Raw genomic sequence first — 23,570 nt, forward strand, 5'->3', positions numbered from 1 at the left:
TGTACTAAGAAAATAGTGGACCTCGTTTTCCTCTTTGACGGATCAGGAAGCATGACAGTGAATGAATTTTATAAGAACAAAGGTTTCATAAACAATATCATGACAACCCTAAAAAACTCCTCAATCAAGGTATTCTTCGATTTTAAAGCTCATAACTTAAATCATGCTCGTGAGGTTGCTGAACATGCATCTGTTTATCTACACTCTTAGAAGTAAAGGTGCCTAGAAGAACCTTTTGAGTTGCCACCCCGGCGGAACCTTTCCAGTTCAAACAGGTTCCTTGAGGAACATCTTCTTAAAAGGGTCTTGGAGGAACCCCTGTGTAAAGGTTCAAACCATAACCTTTTTCTGATGGGAGGAGTTACATTTTGAACCTTTTCAATAATATATTTGTAGTGGGGGCAGCCTATCAGATTGGAGGCGTGGCCAATTGGAGACGTGGCTTTCAGATAGGCACTTTTTGGCCCCACGTTAGCATAAATGTCATTCTTGGTCATCATTTTGAGTTTCACACTGCAGATGAAATCCTTGAATATTTATATATATTATATCGGAAGTTTACATGCACTTAGGTTGGAGTCATTAAAACTAATCTTTCAACATTTCCTGTTAACAAACTATAGTTTTGTCAAGTCGTTTAGGACATCTACTGTTTGCATGACACAAGTAATTTTTCCAACAATTGTTTAGAGACAGATTATTTCACTTATAATTCACTGTGTCACAATTCCAGTGGGTCAGAAGTTTACATAGACTAAGTTGACTGTGCCTTTAAACAGCTTGGAAAATTCCAGAAAATTATGTCATGTCTTGTCACGCCCTGACCGGAGAGAGCCATTTTTCTCTGTTTGGTTAGGTCAGGGTGTGATGTGGGGTGGGCATTCTATGCTCTCTATTTCTTTGTGGTTCCCAATCAGAGGCAGCAGTCTATCGTTGTCTCTGATTGGGAATCATACTTAGGCAGCCTTTTCCCACCTGTATTTGTGGGTAGTTGTTTTCTGTTTTGTATTTCTGTACCTGACAGAACTGTGAGCTTTTCGTTTTGTTATTTTTGTTTGAGTGTTTCATTGTTAATAAAATCATGAGCACTTACCACGCTGCGCTTTGGTCCACTCCTTCCGACGAAACCCGTTACATGGCTTTAGAAGCTTCTGATAGGCTAATTGACATAATTTGAGTCAATTGGAGGTGCACCTGTGGATGTATTTCAAGGCCTACCTTCAAACTCAGTGCCTCTTTGCTTGACATCATGGGAAAATCAAAATAAATCAGCCAAGACTTTAGAAAAAAAAATTGTAGACCTCCACAAGTCTGGTTCATCCTATGGAAGCAATTTCCAAACGCCTGAAGGTACCACGTTCATCTGTACAAACAATAGTACGCAAGTATAAACACCATGGGACCACGCAGCCTTCATTCTGCTCAGGAAGGAGACGCGTTCTCTCTCCTAGAGATGAACGTACTTGGCTGTGAAAAGTGCAAATCAATCCTAGAACAACAGCAAAGGATCTTGTGAAGATGCTGGAAGAAACAGGTACAAAAGTATCTATATCCACAGTAAAACGAGTCCTATATCGACATAATCTGAAAGGCCGCTCAGCAAGGAAGAAGCCACTGCTCCAAAACCGCCATAAAAAAGCCAGACTACGGTTTGAAATTGCACATGGGGACAAAGATCGTACTTTTTGGAGAAATGTCCTCTGGTCTGATGAAACAAAAATAGAACTGTTTGGTCATAATGACTATCGTTATGTTTGGAGGAAAAAGGGGGAGGCCTGCAAGCCAAAGAACACCATCCCAAACGTGAAGCACGAGAGTGGCAGCATCATGTTGTGGGGGGTGCATTGCTGCAGGAGGGACTGGTGCACTTCACAAACTAGATGGCATCATGAATTAGGAAAATTATGTGGATATATTGAAGCAACATCTCAAGACATCAGCCAGGAAGTTAAAGCTTGGTCGCAAATGGGTCTTCCAAATGGACAATGACCCCAAGCATACTTCCAAAGTTGTGGCAAAATGGCTTAAGGACAACAAAGTCAAGGTATTGGAGTGGCCATCACAAAGCCCTGACCTCAATCCTATAGAAAATGTGTGGGCATAACTGAAAAAGCGTGTGCGAGCAAAGAGGCCTACAAACCTGACTCAGTTACACCAGCTCTGTCAGGAGGAATGGGCCAAAATTCACCCAACTTATTGTGGGAAGCTTGTGGAAGGCTCCCTGAAACGTTTGACCCAAGTTAAACAATTTAAAGGCAATGCTACCAAATACTAATTGAGTGTATGTAAACTTCTGACCCACTGGGAATGTGATGAAAGAAATAAAAGCTGAAATAAATAATTCTCTACTGTTATTCTGACATTTCACATTCTTAAAATAAAGTGGTGATCCTAACTGACCTAAGACCGGATATGTTATAAGGATTAAATGTCAGGAATTGTGAAACCATGAGTTTAAATGTATTTGGCTAAGCTGTATGTAAACTTTAACTTAAACTGTATATATTTCAATATAATGCTAATACTATTAACAAATCTGTTTACATATAGTAATAAAGTGGCAACTATTCCCACTTTGGAAGAGCATTTGCTCTTGAGGAACACCTCTGTAAGCCTCATTGACACTACAAAAATATTTGTGTTTGACCTTCAAAGCTGATAACAATACAGCAGAACAGATAAACAGGAGTGAAATTTACTCTTACGGGTGGCCTAGAAAAATATATACAGTATCTTAAAGCCACGCCCATACTAAACCACGCCTCCACTCCAGGGTTCCTCCACGAACCCAATGCTACATTGAACCATTAAAGGTTCCTCCAAGAACCCCTGATCTAACCGAAGGTGCAAATATGAACCATTGACTAGCAATGGTTCCTTGAGGAACTCCAGGGGTTCCTTGAGGATCTTCAGGGTTCCTCGAGTCACCACTAATTCTAAGAGTGTATGCGCAATACCCACGCTGCTGCATGGAAAGTATGGTATGAAATCAATATTAGTCATCTTTTCCTCTTTTTTAAATCACAGTTCGCAGCGGTTCAGTTCTCAGCAACAGCCAGAACAGTTTTCAAATTTCAATGACTACCAAGAGGGGAGAGCCTTTACTAATCTTAGGAAAGAAGAGCAAATGGCTGAACAAACCAACACACATAAGGCAATAGACTTTGTCTTGTAGGTCACAGTTGATCATTATTAATCAGTTTTACTTTCAAAGTTCTGACCGAATACTCAGAATCTGATCAAAGGGGATTGTGGTGTAAGAAAGATAGCTTGATCTGTTGTTTGAATACATCTATTTCAGGAACAACATTTTTGAAAACCAAGCTGCCGGCGCCACCGCAGATGCAACTAAAGTACTGGTCATAATGACAGATGGAAATCCCAGTGATAGTGATAGAAGGTTAAACTCTATCAAAAGAAGTGATGAGAAAAACATAATCCGCTTTGTCATCGGGGTAAGTCCTATAATACCTATAATATCCCCTACATAACACCACACAATTGAATGACTTAATTCCATTTCAACTGTTTCATTTCCATAACTACAGCTTGTTGATCACTAGCCGAAACATGTTGACTAGAAGGTATGCTCTCCTCCTAGTTGAAACAACCAAAGCCTAATATATTTGTGAACTTCAAGTGAAATGGTTTGCAAATGTACCTCAATCCAGGGATGGAAGGTTTCGCTGTGTTGCTACTTATCCCACAACAATCTACGGCGAATGTAGAAGATTGATATACTGCTATTTTTTTATTAAACTGCCTTGTTCATCCTCATGCTAGTTAGCTAATGCTAAAGCAGCAGTGTTTTTATCTTCTCGATTTACCATAAATTGTTGTGGGACAATTAGGGTTGAGGTACATTTTCAAGTTCACCGAGGTGCAAATATATTGGCATATGGCCGTTTCGACTAGTTAATCACCAGTGTATACCAGTGTTAGTGCTTTAATGTATGATTTCAATGTATGCTGCTTACATTCTTGTGTGTTTCCCAAATAATGCACTAGCTGGGGAGTTTTTTTAAAGCTACAATGTATGTACCTTTTTGGGCAATGGACCAATTTCACATAGAAATGTTGGTTATAGATCTGTCATTCTCATTGAAAGCAAGTCTAAGAAGCAGATCTGTTCTATGTGCGCTATTTCTATGCTCCCCGTTTTTAAGTTTCGATTTAGCACCTTTTACTTTCAGTTTTGTACACCAGCTTCAAACAGCTGAAAATACAATATTTTTGGTAATGGAAAATATATTTCACAGCGGTTTGGATGGTACAATGATTCTCTACACTTTATTTGCTTGTTTTGTGACAAACTGAAATTAAGCGAACTTTAAGAATTTTAACAACCAGTAAATGGCAGAGTGATTTCTGCAAAGTGCATCTTTAACCTGTTAGAACATGTAGCACAATGTTAAATTATTCTATCTATAAGCTAGATTTATAGTTATTTGGCAACTTTACTTGTGAATGATACAAACCAATAGAATTTTTTTAAATTGAACCTTCATTTAACTAGGCAAGTCAGTTAATTAAGAACAAATTCTTATTTACAATGAAAGTTAGGAACAGTGGGTTAAGTGCCTTGTTCAGGGGCTGAACGACAGATTTTCACATTGTTCGATCCACCAACCTTTCGGTTACTGGCCCAACGCTCTAACCACTAGGCTACCTGCCGCTATAGGCTATTTGTCATTTGAGAAAGTCGCAAAAATATATATATTTCACAGCGGTTTGGCTGATATAATGATTCTCTACACTTTTGCTACATGCCACAGGGCCTACACACAACAAAGGCCATACTCTTGATCTTGTGCTGTTCTATGGTCTGAATTTTGATAACTTGGAAACTATTGATGTGTGTGTCTCTGACCACATCAGTATTGCTTTTAAAATGCTTCCCCCCACCTAAAAATGTGTCTGTTCCCACTCCCATCAATACCTCCACAACTGCTAGTAAATTTACAAATGCTTTTTAATCCTCTACTAAGGAACCTGTTCTGTGTCATCACACAATGATTTGCTGAACAGGTTCAATTACATACTGTATGTCAGGCTACGTTTGACTCAGTGGCACCAGTTAAAACCAAGAATAAACTGTCTGCCAGAGTCTCATCTTGGTTAGATGACCACACTCGTTACCCTTAAAAAGTGTTTAAAAAAAATGATGAACATAAAAGGAAAGCCTGCTAACTTCAAGTATTCTATGAGATAATGAAGGATCTGATGATAAATTACAATGTTGTGGTTAAAGATGCAAGAGCAAACTACTTTTCTACCCTGATCTATGAGAACTCCCACAACTCGAAAATTCTGTTTAAGACAATTGAACATATTGTTGGTGCCAATCGGGCTTCCGTTCACTTCACAGCACGGAAACTGGTTTATTGAAAGTCAATAATGAAGGGCATAGGCGGGCATGAAATTTTGTCAGACAGTTATTGTCATGCAAAAGTATGCCGGTCTCACGGTAATTGACCATTAATTAGCATAAACATGTTTGGCATCGCCAGGCCTCCACACATACAAGCCATATACAAGCCGCTGATGCGCACCTTTGGAACTTCTACATTTTAAAGTCTAATAAATCAATTGAATATACACCATCACAATAAATACATTGTTTATTTTAGTCAGGTCTAAAGAAACATCATGATATGAAGAAAATGTATTTCAGAATAACAGAATATGAGTTGGCCTACTGTATGTTCTCTGGCTGTAGGCTTGTTCATTTAGGAGACAATATATGCTTAAGTCCCTTGCCATTATTTTATATTATATGATGTTATAGTAAGAATTATATAATTGAACTTAGCAAATTATAATAGAAAGGACATTTTTCCCATTCCAGAGCGAGAGTGCGCATATGAAATGGCTTATATTGAGCTTAAACGTGATCATCTGAAACTTGTACGATAAATTAGATTTGTAGTTATTCGGTAACTTTAGTTGTGAATGATACAAACCGTAGAATGCCTTAGAAACCAAAAGATATATGGTCTACATGATGTGACTATAGGCTATTGATGATTTGAGAAAGTCGCAAAACAAGCTTGCGCTCTGTTCCTTGTCTCAGGCTACAAACGCTGTTCTCTCATCAAGTGATCATATTTTCGCCCCATCAGACTATTCTCAATGAAATATTTTCTTTGCTAATATGTAAAATGAGTTTTGATTTAGAATGGCCTATTGTCAAATGGGCTGGAACAGGGGCAAGAAAAAAAAGACATGTCATCCATATGCACTCAAATAGCGAATGGAGGCCACTTTCCCACTGGTATTTTTTTTCACTCACATTAGTCAAGCTTCCGCCCAAACTCTCTATGCCATGGGCTCTCCAACCCTGTTCCTGCAGCTACCCAATGCTTATTTTGGGAGACCAAGTGAAATCTGTCCGGGAACATAGATATCAACATGTTTTCACAACAAACATATTTCATATTTCACCTACTCAACAGCCAGTGTAATCCCGTGGCGCGATATTCAAATACCCCAAAAATGCAAAAACTTAAATTTTTCAAACATATTAATATTTTACACCATTTTAAAGACAAGACTGTCGTTAATCTAACCACACTGTCCGATTTCAAAAAGGCTTTACAACGAAAGCAAAACATTAGATTATGTCAGCAGAGTACCCAGCCAGAAATAATCAGACACCCATTTTTCAAGCTAGCATATAATGTCACATAAACCCAAACCACAGTTAAATGCAGCACTAACCTTTGATGATCTTCATCAGATGACAACCCTACGACATTATGTTATACAATACATGCATGTTTTGTTCAATCAAGTTCATATTTATATCAAAAACCAGCTTTTTACATTAGCATGTGACTAGCATGTGACTAGCATTCCGACCGAACACTGCCGGTGAATTTACTAAATTACTCACGATAAACGTTCACAAAAAGCATAACAATTATTTAAAGAATTATAGATACAGAACTCCTCTATGCACTCGATATGTCCGATTTTAAAATAGCTTTTCGGTGAAAGCACATTTTGCAATATTCTGAGTAGATAGCCCGGCATCACAGGGCTAGCTATTTAGACACCCAGCAAGTTTAGCACTCACCAAAGTCAGATTTACTATAAGAAAAATGTTATTACCTTTGGTGTTCTTCGTCAGAATGCACTCCCAGGACTTCTACTTCAATAACAAATGTTGGTTTGGTCCCAAATAATCCATTGTTATATCCAAATAGCGGCGTTTTGTTTGTGCGTTCAAGACACTATCCGAAAGGGTAAATAAGGGTGACGAGCATGGCGCATTTCGTGACAAAAGAATTCTAAATATTCCATTACCGTACTTCGAAGCATGTCAACCGCTGTTTAAAATCAATTTTTATGCCATTTTTCTCGTAATAAAAAGCGATAATATTCCGACCGGGAAATCGTTTTCTATTACAAAGAGAGTGAAAGTAAAAGCATGCTATCCCCTCATGCACGAGCCTCAGTCTAATGGCCCTCTGATAGAGCACTTGCCAAACGCGCTAATGTGTTTCAGCCTGGGGATGGAATTACATCGTTCAGCTTTTTCCCACCTTCTGAGAGCCCATGGGAGCCGTAGGAAGTGTCACGTCATGCCAGAGATCCCCTGTATTTGTTAGAGATGATCAAGGAGGGCAAGAAATGGTCAGACAGGCCACTTCCTGTAAGGAATCTTCTCAGGTTTTGGCCTGCCAAATGAGTTCTGTTATACTCACAGACACCATTCAAACAGTTTTAGAAACTTTAGGGTGTTTTCTATCCAAAGCCAATAATTATATGCATATTCTAGTTACTGGGCAGGAGTAGTAACCAGATGAAATCGGGTACGTTTTTTTATCCTGCCGTGCAAATACTGCCCCCTAGCCCCAACAGGTTAACTAGGCAAGTCAGTTAAGAACAAATTCTTATTTACAGTGACGGCCTACAGCGGCCAAACTCGGATGACACTGGGCCAATTGTGCGCAGCCCTATGGGACTCCCAATCATGTCCGGTTGTGATACAGTCTGGATTTGAACCAGGTTGTCTGTAATGACACCTCTAGCACTGAGATGCAGTGTCTTAGACCACTGTGATGTGAATGTTTAAATATCATTCATATTGAAAAGAAAATTAGACATCACTATAATTCCTGTCCTCAAGTGATATATTTCTTGGCAGGTCAGGAATGTCGATTTGACGAAACTAAAGTCCCTGGCATCAGAGCCAAAAGAGAACAACACTTTCCTCATCGAGGACTACAACGGACTAAAAGGAATCCTAGACAACTTTCAAAAAAAGATCTTCAACTTTGAAGGTACAACTCCGGATTCAGATAAACTCTTACTACTACTTCCTTATTTTTCAGCAAAGTCCCTGTCAACTGAAAGTTGCTATTCATTTAAAAAAAAACTGAAGTGGAAATACTGGTCACTTCCTGAAATATACTGGTATTTATTTTTAGTGATAACACCTTACTCAAGAAATTCCACAGTAGAAGTATTATTGTATCGCTAGTTATATCAGTGTCCATATGTTCTAGGTTCCAAGACTGCTCTGGCTGGAAACTTGACTAAGGAGATGTCTCAGAGTGGGTTCAGTGCTGTCTACGTTGATAAGGTGAGATACACAATAGTATGTCCAGCATGTTTTATCATCTTAAATGTTCATTTGTAATATGTATCAATTGTTTTAAAATGTTTACTACAATGCTTCTACATTGTGCTACAAATCCTTGTAAATGCTTAAATATGAATGTATAAATGTAATGACCACCATTGAAACTAGTTTATAGACACAGTATATAGTTAATGAATGCTTATTAATAAATGTCATACAATATGACCCAATGTTTTATTTCCTCTACAGGACACCTTGGTTCTGGGCTCAGTGGGATCAAACAACTGGTGTGGATCTCTCTTTGAGACTGAGGGTCTGAGATCAGAGAAAAGGGAAATTCAGGACCCCACATTGGACAAAGATTCCTATATGGGTAATGGAATATTAAGCTCAACAAAATTATATTGCTCAAATGTGAATTTGAACAAACACTATTTTCAAGGCTCTGTTAGTTCAGATGTTTCAGTGAAGGGAGTGTAGTTACAATGGACCTACATTTCTTCATTGTTATTACAGGATACTCTGTAGCTGTTGGGAAGAAGAATGAGAACCTTCTATATTTTACCGGAGCACCAAGATCTGAACACATGGGACGGATCCTACTTTTTCACAAGGTTAACAACAACTGGACTGTGGCACAAAGATTGCCTGGAGAACAGGTTGGTAACATTAGCTAATTCTGCAAGCAGTGTGGTATCTGAATCAAGTTATACAATAGGGACAGCATGAAACCAGCTTTTGGGGTTACTTCAAAGGTTGAATCACTCCTCTGATAGTAAAGAGGAACACATGATGTCACTTTTTATGTTTACTTATGAGTTCCATTCAAAACCAGAGGACTTCTTTGAACATTTCAAAACCATTCTTTGTATGAATGTAAGTTTTGATTTTCTCAGATGGGCTCCTACTTCGGGGCAGAGCTGTGATCTGTGGACATAGACTCAACACAGACTTCCTACTGGTGGGTGCACCAACGTTTCACCAACCTCCGAAAGAGGGCAGGATCTACGTCTACACACTGAGTGATAAGGTGGGCTGAACTGTGAACCTCTGAACATCAGATTCAAATTCTGGATTTTTTGGTTGTATATGTTCATCAGGGACAAGGTGATCTGGAATCCGAAATATATTCATTTCGATATAAATATCCATCATCTTCAATAATACTGCACAAAAAGACAGTGTAATATGGATTTATCTTCATGTGATCTCTCCTCGCCCTTCCGTTATTAGTTGGAACTGAGGATGGAGATGAATGTTTCAGTGCTGTCTCAAGGTAGATTCGGCTCCTCCATCTCGTCTCTCACAGACCTGAATGGAGATGGGCTGAAGGATGTAGCTGTGGGCGCTCCACTTGAGGATGATCACAGGGGGGCCGTGTACATCTACCTGGGTGAAAAGCTAAAGGGGATCCGCCCTGAATTCAGCCAGGTGAGGCCGACGAAGATGGAAATCATTAAAAGAAACCCTTCATGATTAAAGAAAACAGACATCCCTCCTGGGATATCAATATCAATGGCTTTTCATTAAATGTGTATGTCTTCTTATTGCAGCGCATCTCAGCTGTGATGATGAGATCTAAGCTCCAGTTCTTTGGCCAGTCAATTGATGGGAAGATGGACCTGGGTGAGGATGGACTGACTGATATCGTTGTAGGAGCGCGTGGCGCAGTTGTTGTCTTGAGGTACGAGTCCAAAAAATGATAAGAAAAGACAGCTGGTTTAAACACACAGTTGTTTAACCAGTAAAAATATCCCACTAGGGTGCGATCTGCACTGAACGGTGGCTGCGCTCAATGAGGTGTGGGCGGTGTTACCCAACATCGTACAATGTAGGCTAACATCCCAATCTTTATCTCGATCGCTCACAGGTCCAGACCGGTCCTCAGCATCTCTGCTCATCTCCACTTCCATCCTTCGGAGATCAGCACTGATGGATCTGACTGTCTGGCAAAAGAGATCATTTCCCCCGTGGTCACTTTAACAGCCTGCTTCAACATGGCAGAGGCAACAAAGAGTAAAGCTGGTAAGAACTCTCAGAACTTTAGGAACACTAAAGGCATTGTGCTTTCCAACAGAAATGGAGTCATGATCTGAAACCACATAATTGTAGCCTTGGTGGTCCAGGTCGGAGCCTCGGTGAATAGCTAAATCATTGACCACAATAAGTGTGTCTTGGTCTCTTCCTAGTCTGAAGACCAGTGGAGGCTGCTGAGGGGAGGCTGCTCATAATAATGTCTGGAACAGAGCAAATGGAATGGCATCAAACACATAGAAACCATGTGTTTGATACCATTCCACCTATTCCGCTCCAGCCATTACCACAAGCCCGTCCTCCCCAATTAAGGTGCCACCAACTTGTGGTGAAGATGAAGTCCAAGTGTATCGAATGGTTCGGCCTTGGTCGGGATCTGGGTCACGAGAGTTAAGGTCTTGACTCCATCTCTGCTTTCTACTTTAATGGTGTTCATCAGCAGACAACCATGAGGTTCAGAACTTCTCACCCTGATAAGGAAGCCATTTCAGACTGTTGTGTATTTTTCCAGGGGCACTGAGTGCAGGGATGAACGTCTCCTACTCGCTGGATGTGGATCCACTGAGACAGAGGAGCCGAGCCTTTTACAGTGACACGAACAAAGGGGCCAGAAGACTTCTCTCTACAGTGGAGCTGAGAAAGGAGCGGACCTGCTTCAACCACTCAGTCTACATGACAGTATGAACAATGACATACTGTAGCTATGCAACAATACAACAACCATAATGTCTCTCGTAAGGAGGGGATTTAATGAATAACGTTAAGTTGTTAGGTTGTTGAATTATTATTGAATTATTGTGTATTGATCTTATTCAGTGATGATAAGAATGAGGGTTTTTCAGGACTATGGATAGGGAAATTAATGCCACATTTTATTTTCTTCCAGCAATGCGTGATCGACACATTATCGCCCATAATCATCCAACTTAATTTTTCTCAATCTGAAAGCCAACAAGAGGGTCTTACTGCCATTCTGAATACTGACAGTCCTACACAGGCTGTGGTCGAGGTACGAAGATACATTCTGGGTCTGACTTAAACCTGTTCACTTACAATGATCAACAGTACTAGCAATGACTTTGGACTGAGTACTGTAATTTAGACAAAGACCTGTGAAAACAGGTAATCTAAACACATTCACAGTTGTCTTGAATTCGTCATAGGTGCCCTTTGAAAAGAACTGCAAAGAAAATGAAACCTGTTTGGCAGAGCTTGAGGTGGATTTCAACTTTATGTAAGTATCTGATAAACATAGAGGCAACATAAAGTAACTTGTTTGTAGCTGTAATAATTACTGACTGCTCAAAAAAAGCATGTTTTCTCTGACTGTATGTATTTTGTCTCTCTTATCAGCACATCAACTTTATTAGTGGTGGACCAGAGTTACTTCAACGTGACTATAAGACTGTCCAATCATGGGGATGACTCCTACAACACCAGTCTAACTCTCCTCTACCCTCCTGGCCTCTCATTCTCCATGATGCATCTTCTGAAGGTAATACCGACACCCCTCCATCTATTGTGTAATTCATTCTGATGTTTTCTTCTTGCTCTCATCTAAACCAGTGTTATTCAAACCTGGAGACCTAAAACATGTTCAGCTAAACAAGGGTTTGATGAGTAGTTTAATCAGGGGTGTTCCTTCTGGGCTGGAACAAAAGCTTGCCTTGCTCATCTTGTGGGACTGCAGAACCAGGATAGGAGAACGTTAATTTAAACATCAGTTTTCCGACAAACATTTAAATGTTCACTACATGTGCTAATTATTCATAAAATGTAGCAACATATTAAGTGTTGAATTTCTTAATTCTTTAGACTGTTAACATGCTTGTTTGTTTATTTTAGATTATGTCAGTGACTCAGATGTACAAACCAGATTTATTTACACACTTGACATGTCTGTATTCCATAGTCTACAAGGAGAACGGTGTTCAGCTGTGGTGGTCTGGGAGGTGAAATGGACAGAACTACATGCAGTGTCAGCCTCCCTGTCTACCGTAGTAAAACTACAGTGAGTGATTACTTAGATATACCCGTGAATCCACTGGTAAAGCTTTTAAAATGTTGTCCTTCGATGATAGACTCAGAGCTAAAAGCAGTGACAAAGCAGTAACTCAATGTCATTAAAACAGTTTTGATCTTTGAGTGATATATGCCTTGTCAGGAAAAAATTCAATTTAATCAATTTTGAATTTGTCTTTATTTTTTCTGAACTATGCCATTTTCATTTCCAGGCAGTGTTCACCAGTAAATTCCATATTTTTAATACATACGACTGGAACAACACAATGGAGATGACCGTCATCAGACTGAGGTAGAAATCTGCTTCCAGTGTGAACATGTTAGAGATGTAGCTAGACGAGAGCTTAGATTCTGTTAGGAGTGTGTATTGGAGGCAAAGTCAGGTGCAGGAGAGCATTTACATTTTAGTCATTTAGCAGACACTCTTATCCAGAGCAACTTACAGTAGTGAACACATACAATTCAATTAATTTCATACATTTTTTTTTTTTTCCTTACTGGCCACCCGTGGGAATCAAACCCACAACCCCAAACACCATTGCAAACACCATGCTCTACCAACTGAGCCACAGGGAGGTTAGTGTAGTGAACAGGTGCACTTTTTACACAGAGTGTAGTGAACAGGCGCACTTTCATTCCGGTCAAACTGACAGCACAAAAATAACATAAAATGTGCCCAAAACACGGAACATAGACAAAAAGTAATGCGCGTAACAATATCCAGAATATCAAAATACACGTAACACAAACAATCCTACACAAAGACATGATGGGGAACAGAGGAATAAATACATATAAATTGATTGGGGAATGAAAACCAGGTGTGCAGGGAACAAGACAAAACAAATGGATACATGAAAAATGGAGCGGCGATGGCTAGAAAGCGGAAGTCGTGCCAGTACCCCCCCCGACATGGTGGAACTCACGCAGTAGTTCAGGGTCTAATACATCCGCCACCGGAACCCAGCACCTCTCCTCCGGACCGTACCCCTCCCACTCCACGAGGTACTGAAGGCCCCCTCCCGATGCCTTGAATCTAGGATGGAACGGACGGAGTACGCCGGGGCCCCCTCGATGTCCAGAGGGGGCGGAGGAACCTCCTGTACCTCAGACTCCTGGAGCGGACCAGCCACCACCGGCCTGAGGAAAGACACATGGAACGAGGGGTTAATATGGTAATCGGGGGGAAGCTGTAACCTGTAAGATACCTCGTTCACTCTCCTCAGGACTTTGCATGGCCCCACAAACCGCGGGCCCAGCTTCCGGCAGGGCAGGCTGAGGGGCAGGTTTCGGGTCGAGAGCCAGGCCCTGTCCCCTGGTGCGAACACCGTGGCCTCAATGCGGTGAATATCCGCGCTGGTCTTTTGGCGCAGCACGGCCTAATGGAGGTGACCATGGGCAGCTTCCCAGGTCTCCTCCACGCGTCTGAACCACTCATCCACCGCAGGAGCCTCGGTCTGACTCCGATGCCATGGTGGCAGAACTGGCTGGTACCCCAATTCACACTGAAAGAGGAAGCAGTTAGTGGAGGAGTAGCGGAGCGAGTTCTGCGCCATCTCTGCCCAGGGCACGAACGCCACCCACTCCCCCGGCCGGTCCTGGCAATAGGACTGCAGAAACCTGCCCACATCCTGGTTCACTCTTTCCACCTGCCCATTACTCTCGGGGTGGAAACCCAAGGTAAGGCTGATTGAGACCCCCAAACGTTCCATGAACGCCCTCCAGACTCTCAAAGTGAACTGGGGACCCCGATCAGACACTATATCCTCAGGCACCCCGTAGTGCCTGAAGACGTGTGTAAACAGGGCCTCCGCAGTTTGTAGGGCCGTAAGGAGACCGGGCAGAGGGAGGAGACGACAGGACTTAGAGAAACTATCCACAACGACCAAGATCGTGGTGGTCCCCTGTAAGGGAGGAAGATCCGTTAGAAAATCAACCGACAGGTGTGACCATGGCCGTTGTGGAACGGATAAGGGATGTAGCTTACCTCTGGGCAGGTGTCTAGGAGCCTTACACTGGGCGCACACTGAGCAGGAGGAAACATAAACCCTCGCGTCCCGAGCCAAGGTGGGCCACCAGTACTTCCCAGACAGACAGCTCACCGTCCGACTGATCCCCGGATGACCAGAGGAGGGTGATGTGTGGGCCCAATAGATCAACTGGTTACGGACAGCAGACGAAACGTACTGAAGTCTGACGGGACACTGGAGTGGAGCGGGTTCAGTACGCAACGCCCGCTCAATGTCCGCGTCCACCTCCCACACGACAGGCGCTACCAGGCAGGAGGCCGGGAGCATGGGAGTCTGATCCATGGGCCGCTCCTCTGTGTCATACAGCCGGGATAGTCCGTCTGCCTTAACATTCTGGGAACGTGGTCTGTAGGACAGGGCAAACACAAAACGGGTAAAGAACATGGCCCACCTTGCCTGACGAGGATTCAGTCTCCTAGCTGCCCGGATGTACTCCAGGTTGCGGTGGTCAGTCCAGATGAGGAAAGGGTGTTTAGCCCCCTCAAGCCAATGTCTCCACGCCTTCAAAGCCTTAACCACAGCCAACAGCTCCCGGTCCCCCACATCATAGTTCCGCTCCGCCGGGCTGAGCTTCTTCGAGAAGAAAGCACAGGGGCAGGGCTTCGGTGGTGTGCCCGAGCGCTGAGAGAGCACGGCTCCGATCCCAGCCTCTGACGCGTCCACCTCCACTATGAATGCCAAAGAGGGATCCGGATGGGCCAGCACGGGAGCCAAGGTAAACAGAGCTCTCAGCTGCCCAAAAGCCCTGTCCGCCTCAACCGACCACTGCAGACGTACAGGACCCCCATTCAGCAGTGAGGTAATGGGTGCAGCCACCAGGCCAAAACCCCGGATAAATCTCCGGTAGTAATTGGCAAACCCTAAAAATCGCTGCACCTCCTTTACCGTGGTGGGAGTCGGCCAATTACGCACGGCTGCTATGCGGTTACTCTCCATCTCCACCCCTGATGTGGAAATGCGATACCCTAGGAAGGAGACGGACAGTTGAAAGAACAGGCATTTCTCAGCCTTGACGTACAGGTCATGCTCCAACAGTCGTCCAAGTACCTTGCGCACCAAGGACACATGCTCGGTGCATGTAGCGGAGTATATCAGAATGTCATCGATATACACCACTACACCCTGCCCGTGCAGGTCCCTGAAAATCTCGTCTACAAAGGATTGGAAGACTGATGGAGCATTCATCAACCCGTACGGCATGACGAGGTACTCATAATGCCCTGAGGTGGTACGAAACGCCGTCTTCCACTCGTTTCCCTCTCGGATACGCACCAGATTGTACGCACTCCTGAGATCCAGTTTAGTGAAGAAGCGCGCCCCGTGCATTGACTCAATCGCCGTGGCGATAAGAGGTAGCGGGTAACTGTACCTCACCGTGATTTGATTGAGACTTCTATAATCAATGCACGGGTGCAGACCTTCATCCTTCTTCACAAAAAAATAAACTCGAGGAGGCGGGTGAAGTGGAGGACCGAATGTACCCCTGACGCAGGGATTCGGAGACATATGTCTCCATAGCCACCGTCTCCGCTTGCGACAGGGGATACACGTGACTCCTGGGAAGTGCAGCGTCTACCAGGAGATTTATCGCACAATCCCCCCGTCGACGGGGTGGTAATTGAGTCGCCTTCTTCTTACAGAAGGTGAGAGCCAAATCGGCATATTCTCGGGGAATGCGCACGGTGGAGACCTGGTCTGGACTTTCCACCGTGGTAGCACCAACGGAAACCACTACACACCTCCCCAAGCACGCTCGCGACCACCCCGTGAGAGCCCTCTGTTGCCAGGAAATGGTGGGGTTATGATGAGCCAACCAGGGAAGGCGTAGTACCAGGGGAAACGCAGGAGAGTCAATGAGAAAGAGACTGATTCTCTCATCATGAACCCCTTGCATCTCCATGGCCAGGGAGATGGTGGCCTCCTTGATTAGCCCGGACCCTAATGGTCGACTATCCAGAGCGTGAACCGGAAAAGGTCTATCCACAGCAATAATGGGGATCCCTAAACTAAGTGCTAACGCTCTGTCAATAAAATTCCCAGCTGTGCCTGAATCGACGAGCGTCGTATCTTCTATGGGACATCTGGGACGCTAGCATCCCACCCACGGTACACACTATCAACAGCCAGTGAAATATCAGGGCGGCAAATTCAAAACAACAAAATCTCATAATTCAAATTTCTCAAACATACAACTATTTTACACCATTTTAAAGATAAACTTCTCCTTAATCGAACCACATTGTCCGATTTCAAAAGGCTTTACGGCGAAAGCATAAAGTTAGATTATGTTAGGACAGAGCCTAAACAAGAAAAACCACACAGCCATTTTCCAAGCAGGAGAGGCGTCACAAAAACCAGAAATACAGCTAAAATTAAGCACTAACCTTTGATGATCTTCATCAGATGACACTCCTAGGACTCAATATTACACAATACATGTATGTTTTGTTCGATAAAGTTTATATTTATATCCAAAAACCCCATTTTACATTGGCGCATGATGTTCAGAAAATATTTTGCCTCCAAAACCTCTGGTGAATGAGCACAACAATTTACAAAAATACTCATCATAAACGTTGATAAAATATTAAACTGTTATTCAAAGAATTATAGATAAACATCTCCTTAATGCAACCGCTGTGACAGATTTAAAAAAAGCTTCACGGGGAAAGCACACTTTGCAATAATCTGAGTACAGCGCTCAGAAAACAACAGCAGGCAATACAGATACCCGCCATTTTGGAGTCATCTAAAATCATAAATAGCATTATAATATTCACTTACCTTTGATGATCTTCATCAGAATGCACTCTCAGGAATTCCAGGTCCACAATAAATGTTGTTTTGTTCGATAAAGTCCATCATTTATGTCCAAATACCTCCTTGTTAGCGCGTTCAGTAAGCTACTCCAAATGAAGGAAGCGCAACGAACATTTCACGACAAAGTCAAAAGAAGTTATATTTACGTTCATAGAAACATGTCAAACGATGTATAGCATAAATCTTCCATAATATTCCAACCGGACAATTCCAATGTCTTCAAAAACGTTATGGAACACAGCGACCTCTCACGTGAATGCGCACCACTGAACTCATGTCACCAATTTCAAGGCCTTCTTGTTCGCTCTCTGTTCACTGCAAAAGCCTGAAACAAGGTTCTAAAGACTGTTGACATCTAGTGGAAGCCCTAGGAAGTGCAAAATGAACCCCAAGTCACTGTGTGTTAGATAGGCAATGACTTGAAAAGACTACAAGCATCAGATTTCCCACTTCCTGGTTGGATTTTTCTCAGGTTTTTGCCTGCCATATGAGTTCTGTTATACTCACAGACATCATTGAAACAGTTTTAGAAACTTCAGAGTGTTTTCTATCCAAATCTACTAATAATATGCATATCCTACCTTCTGGGACAGAGTAGCAGGCAGTTTAATTTGGGCACGTCATTCATCACGAATTTCCGAATACTGCCCCCTATCACTAAAAAGTTATGCTGTGAATGCGGGGAGAACTCAGGGAAACAAACGGGTACAAACAAGTGAACAACAGAGGACTCTGGATCAGAGTGGTGCATACTCACCTGGGGTGACGTCAGAGTGCCCTGCCTGCTGCCTCGACTCCCAGAGGGACCAACCCGGCACCGACCGGCAGTGTGCCCTCTGCGGCCACAGATGGTGCACGTGAAGGCCCCTCCTCCAGCCTCCCTATGCGCAGCCCCTCCCAACTTCATGGGCACCGTAGCGGGAGTGCTGGGAGATATCCACAATAACAATATCCACAATATCAAAATACACGTAACACAAACAATCCTACACAAAGACATGATGGGGAACAGAGGAATATATACATATACATTGATTGGGGAATGAAAACCAGGTGTGCAGGGAACAAGACAAAACAAATGGATACATGAAAAATGGGGCGGCGATGGCTTGAAAGCCGGTGACGTCGACCGCCGAACGCCGCCCAAACAAGGAGAGGGCCGACTTCGGCAGAAGTCGTGACAGAATCAGTCCAGGAAACACCCTTCATTTCCCCATGTTGTCGAATTATTGAACATACATTGCTTAAAACTAACTAGTTTAATACAACCTCAATACCTTCCACTCAATTAGCTGAAGGACTTCATAGCATTCTATTTATGTACACAAAACATGCATTTGCCTTTCCTTTATTCACAGTGACAATGGAAACTCAACCAATAGTTCCCTTACCAGGACCATCCCTGTTCAATTTGCAGTTGACCTGGTAGCAAAAGCGTAAGTCTTCACAAGCCTATACTTGATATTTTGTTTGAGAATGACTCCCAAGTGAATTGAATAAAATCAAGTTGACTTATATATTTTTGTTGTTGTTGAAGCCTTCCCCAAGACTCCACCACATACATGAACTTTACTCTGGAGGACACATCACCTAAAAGACTGGTGAATGTATATGAGGTAAACAATCAACTGCTATCGTGTGATTCACACGATGTGAGGGAAATGTTCTGTGTCTTTATACTCTAAAAACAAAACATACTTTTATTGTTACTCAAACCACTTACATGCATGCAATAATAATTATTGTGAATACTCTGATTAATAATATAATAGTTTGATTAAAACGTTTAAATGAATTGCGAAAATAAAAATGTCCCTTACAATCCGTTTTACATGGACAGCTGATAATCAGGCTACCTGATGGGACTTTGAAAATGTCAGAAAATCGACAATTAAAAAATATGTTCTATCATAGCGATCATATACTTTTTGGGAAGCCCATTTGAATTTGAGTGTACAAAATATTAAAGACACCTTCCTAATATTGAGTTGCACGCACATCCTTTTGCCTTCAGAACAAGCCTCTATTCATCGGGGCATGGACACTACAAGGCATCGAAAGCGTACCACATGGATGCTGGCCCATGTTGACTCTAATGCTTCCCAAAGTTGTGTCAAGTTAGCTGGATGTCCTTTGGCTGGTGGACCATTCTTGATACACACAGGAACCTGTTGTGCGTGAAAAACCCAGCAGTCTTGCAGTTCTTAACACAAACCGGTGTACCTGACACCTACTACTATACTCCGTTCAAAGGCACTTAGATTTTTTGTCTTTCCCATTCACTCTCTGAAGGGCACACACACAATCCATGTCTCAGTTGTCTCAAGGCTTAAAAATACTTTAACCTGTCCCCTCCTCTTCATCTACACCTATTGAAGTGGATTTAACAAGAGACAAGGGATAAGGGATCATAGCATTCACCTGGTCAGTCTATATCATGGAAAGAGCAGGTGTCCTTTAATGTTTTGTACACTCAGTGTATAAAGTGTGTATGTGAAAAGTAATTATAAGATGCATACGTTAAGATTTTCTGGACTCGCATCACTCGCGACACAGAGGGATGCTTGCGGTGCTCATGATAGCAAATGAGCAGATCAGATACACCACAGGATACAGATACACCATTAAAGGGATACTGCAAGATTCTTGTTCTTCTCACCCAGAGTCGGATGAACTCGGGGAAATAGTTGTTATGTCTCTGCGTGCAGTACGAAGGGAGTTACTGTTCGTTTTGCGAGCCAATGCTAACTAGTGTTGGCTACCGCAATGACTGGAAGTCTACAGGTACAGTAGCATAGCTCTCTCACAGTATCCCTTTGAAGGTGTTTACATGATCCAATAATTTGAAACATTGCAAATAAAATCTAGGTGTTTTAATAGGTTTACACTTACTTCGCTCATGACCTTACTCTGATTAAGATAATCAGAGAAAGGTGTTTACATGGCTAATGCTAAACTGAGTATTGCCATAATCAGTTTAATATTGAATTATAAGTGTGCATATAAACATATTCTCAGTCCACTGGAGGTTGGTGGCATCTTAATTGGGGAGGACGGGCTCGTGGTAATGGCTGGAGCGGAATCAGTGGAATGGTTTCAAATATGTCAAACACATGGTTTCCATGTTTGTGATGCCATTCCATTTGCTCCGTTCCAGCCATTATTATGAGCCATCCTCCCCTCAGCAGCCTCTACTGTCTGTCACCCTAGGCTTGCTCTTTTGGGGGCTTAGGTATATGTTAGAAATGTTATTGTTAGGTTGGTTGATTGAATGTGTCATTGTTTACAGGTGCAGAACATAGGATTTACGCCTGTACCCATCACAGTCACCTTCACTTTCCCAACTAAGCTTGAGCACAGATTTGAATTAAAGGACTACCAAATATCTGTCTTACAGGTAAACTGTTCACATTGCTTACGAAAATGCTGACATTTTTCTGCCACAATTTCTTTCAATAAGGAGTTTCCTTTCTTTTCTTTGAAGAACCGTACTCAATGTGGAAAGATTATCAATTCAACAACAGAGGTGAGTATTGAAATATGCCACTCACTCTTGACATTGTTGGTAACCTATCCAAGCAGGTTACAACTCAGTATAGTAATCATGTTACTGAAACACACATTTTGTTCTGGCTGTGTTTACAGTACCGCTCTCCAGAAAAATCCATTGAGTGTGAAAGTTTCCTTTTGGATACGTTTTTGACAGTTACATTTGTGCTGTCTGGAAATGTTTCCTTCGAGGACCTCGATCAACATGCATTGGTCTGTATTAAGCCAACTTGAACAAATGATGGTACAGAGTAACAACATGCTAATAATTAACGAGACTTTGGGACAGCAAACATCCCCCTTTAAATCCTTGTCATGCTTATTATTCATTAGCACGCTACACCATTTAAGCTAGAAACGCCATTCAAACTTTAAAATGTGCAGAGTGGTCAGGACCAGTGTGCTTGCCTACAATTTATTGATATATGTTTTACTTTTTAAACTATTGAGTTTTTTGTCCTCCATCTACTTCCATGGGATTTCTTCAACATTCTAAAAGTTCCATTGTTACAGACTCCCATGAATTCCAACATTCTATTATACAAATCAAGAGATACAGATGTCTTAATAACAGCATCAACTTCATTCATTAAGTTGACTTCCCACTGTTGAGTACGCCATGCAACAGACGTGGCAAATAGCCTAGTAGATTTTTTTAACTTCTGTAGGCTTTTGAGTGGTCTTCAATGGGCAAAATTGTAGCGCAATAATCTTCATCGCAAAAGCATCATGAAATGCATCTGATTTTATGATATAAACTTGAAGCCCATGTAAAAGACCAGGGATATGAACACGGAAGTATGACGTAGGAACGTGTCACTTGCTTGGCTTATTAACTGCCATAGAACTTTTAAATGAATAGCACTGGGTGAACACATTCTAAGCATGAGACAATGAGTAAACGGTGACTGACAAATCAGCTACTTTCCCAACAACTTAGACAAAAACTTAGAGGGTATGACATTTTGGTCTACTTCTCTGCTTTTCATATGTAAAATCAGAACAGAAATATCTTCTACCTATCAAATGATGCAGCTTTGTTAGTTACTGCATCGACTACATTTTCTGTCAACTTTTACAGTCTGACATTTTTACCACTTTCCGAGCATTTTATTCCAACTTAGACATAATAACATATGGATCTACTTCTCTGCTATTCAAATCTGAAATCAGACAGCTGTTCTAGTAACCACATCAACAACTTTTTGAAACATCTGCTGTTTTGACCACTTTCCCAACAAGTTAGACAAAAACGTAGAGCTTTCTCTTACTTCTCTGCTATTTAAATCTGAAATCAGAACACTTCTTCTACTACCACAAAATACTTTTAAAGAACTGAAGAAAGTAACACAATTTTACTTAATGTAAAATGACCACCTAGTTCTACTAACAATATCTCACTCTACAGAGCTTGTCATTGCCAAAGAAATTCACTGGGGATAGAGAAACAGTCAGTTTCATCAGTTTTGTGAAACTCAGCTATGACAAAAAACGATATGTCCAGACAGCGAGTGACCCAAGGGTAAGTTTCCTGTAAAAAAAAAAAAAACTTTCTTCCACAAAGATATAAATATTTCTTGAGCAAAGATTCACAAAAGCATCAATTTTGTATGTATTTATTTGCTCATTAGGATAACTCTTCAAGCTTCCACCAAACACAGGTAATTCCATTTGTGGAAGGAAACTGGTTTACTGTATAAGAATTGTTTTTAAATTGCTTGTCCATTCATCACTCATTGTCTCAAAATGTATTCCTCCAGATTGATGTTCAGGCTGAGATCATCATTCCTCCACAAACAGAGCTTATAATAGGGACAGGAATAGGAGGAGGATTCTTTCTCCTGATCATCATCACAATGGTCATGTATATGGTGAGTATCAATGCTGCGACAGAACCTTTGCTTCTGCATTGTAAGGACCAACACTTTGATTCACATTCTTCACATTGTTTTTCCTTTCTACTCAGCTGGGATGTTTCAAGAGAAAATGGCATGTTGTTAATGCACAGAAAGATGAGAATGAAGGGGAACAGAGCGAGCAAGATGATGCTGCTCAGCCAATGTTAATATATCAGAGATAAAGCTACAGCCTGAGAGAGATCCTGAGAGTGGAGCAGTGGAGTCAAACCTTCTCCTTGACGACAGTCAAACAGAAAACAATGGCTTCCCCACTAGTGAGGCGGTAGGGGAGGGACCAAAAGAGAAACAGGATGTGTCAGTGTCAGAAGCAGGCTAATGGAGTAGAGAAACTCTTTTCTTGCCACTTCCATATGGAAGGGACTTTTTAATAGCAGGTTAGGAGAACTTACGCAGCAGGTTAAGATAATTAATGCAGCAGGTTAGAGAAAGTAGTAGAGGTCCAAGGGAAAAAAACTCAGATAGAGATGAATTGTTATATGAATTAATAGAGTCTGACCTGACCACAGAACAACGCATATCACTCGATATGTGATTAAGTCTGAAATACTTTTTCAAAAATAGTTGTTTCATGGACATTGATGTTTTAATAAAATGTGACCAAAGTGA

At 41.8% G+C, this 23,570-nt stretch overlaps 1 pseudogene across 1 annotated transcript; it reads left to right on the forward strand.

The window, feature by feature from the left end:
* On the forward strand, nt 1–23,570 carry LOC106588085 (integrin alpha-M-like; annotated as a pseudogene). The gene is made up of 26 exons (XR_014382777.1): nt 1–129; nt 3,028–3,171; nt 3,302–3,455; nt 8,153–8,288; nt 8,514–8,590; nt 8,840–8,963; nt 9,107–9,249; nt 9,487–9,620; nt 9,824–10,021; nt 10,144–10,274; nt 10,461–10,615; nt 11,136–11,302; nt 11,511–11,633; nt 11,788–11,858; nt 11,978–12,119; nt 12,537–12,635; nt 12,859–12,938; nt 18,855–18,932; nt 19,034–19,112; nt 20,786–20,893; nt 20,981–21,022; nt 21,142–21,269; nt 22,438–22,567; nt 22,677–22,706; nt 22,806–22,916; nt 23,012–23,570. The product of XR_014382777.1 is annotated as an integrin alpha-M-like (transcript).

The sequence above is a fragment of the Salmo salar genome, chromosome 02 (genome assembly GCF_965601325.2).
Source record: "Salmo salar chromosome 02, fSalSal1, whole genome shotgun sequence".
NCBI classification, from domain to species: Eukaryota; Metazoa; Chordata; class Actinopteri; order Salmoniformes; family Salmonidae; genus Salmo; species Salmo salar.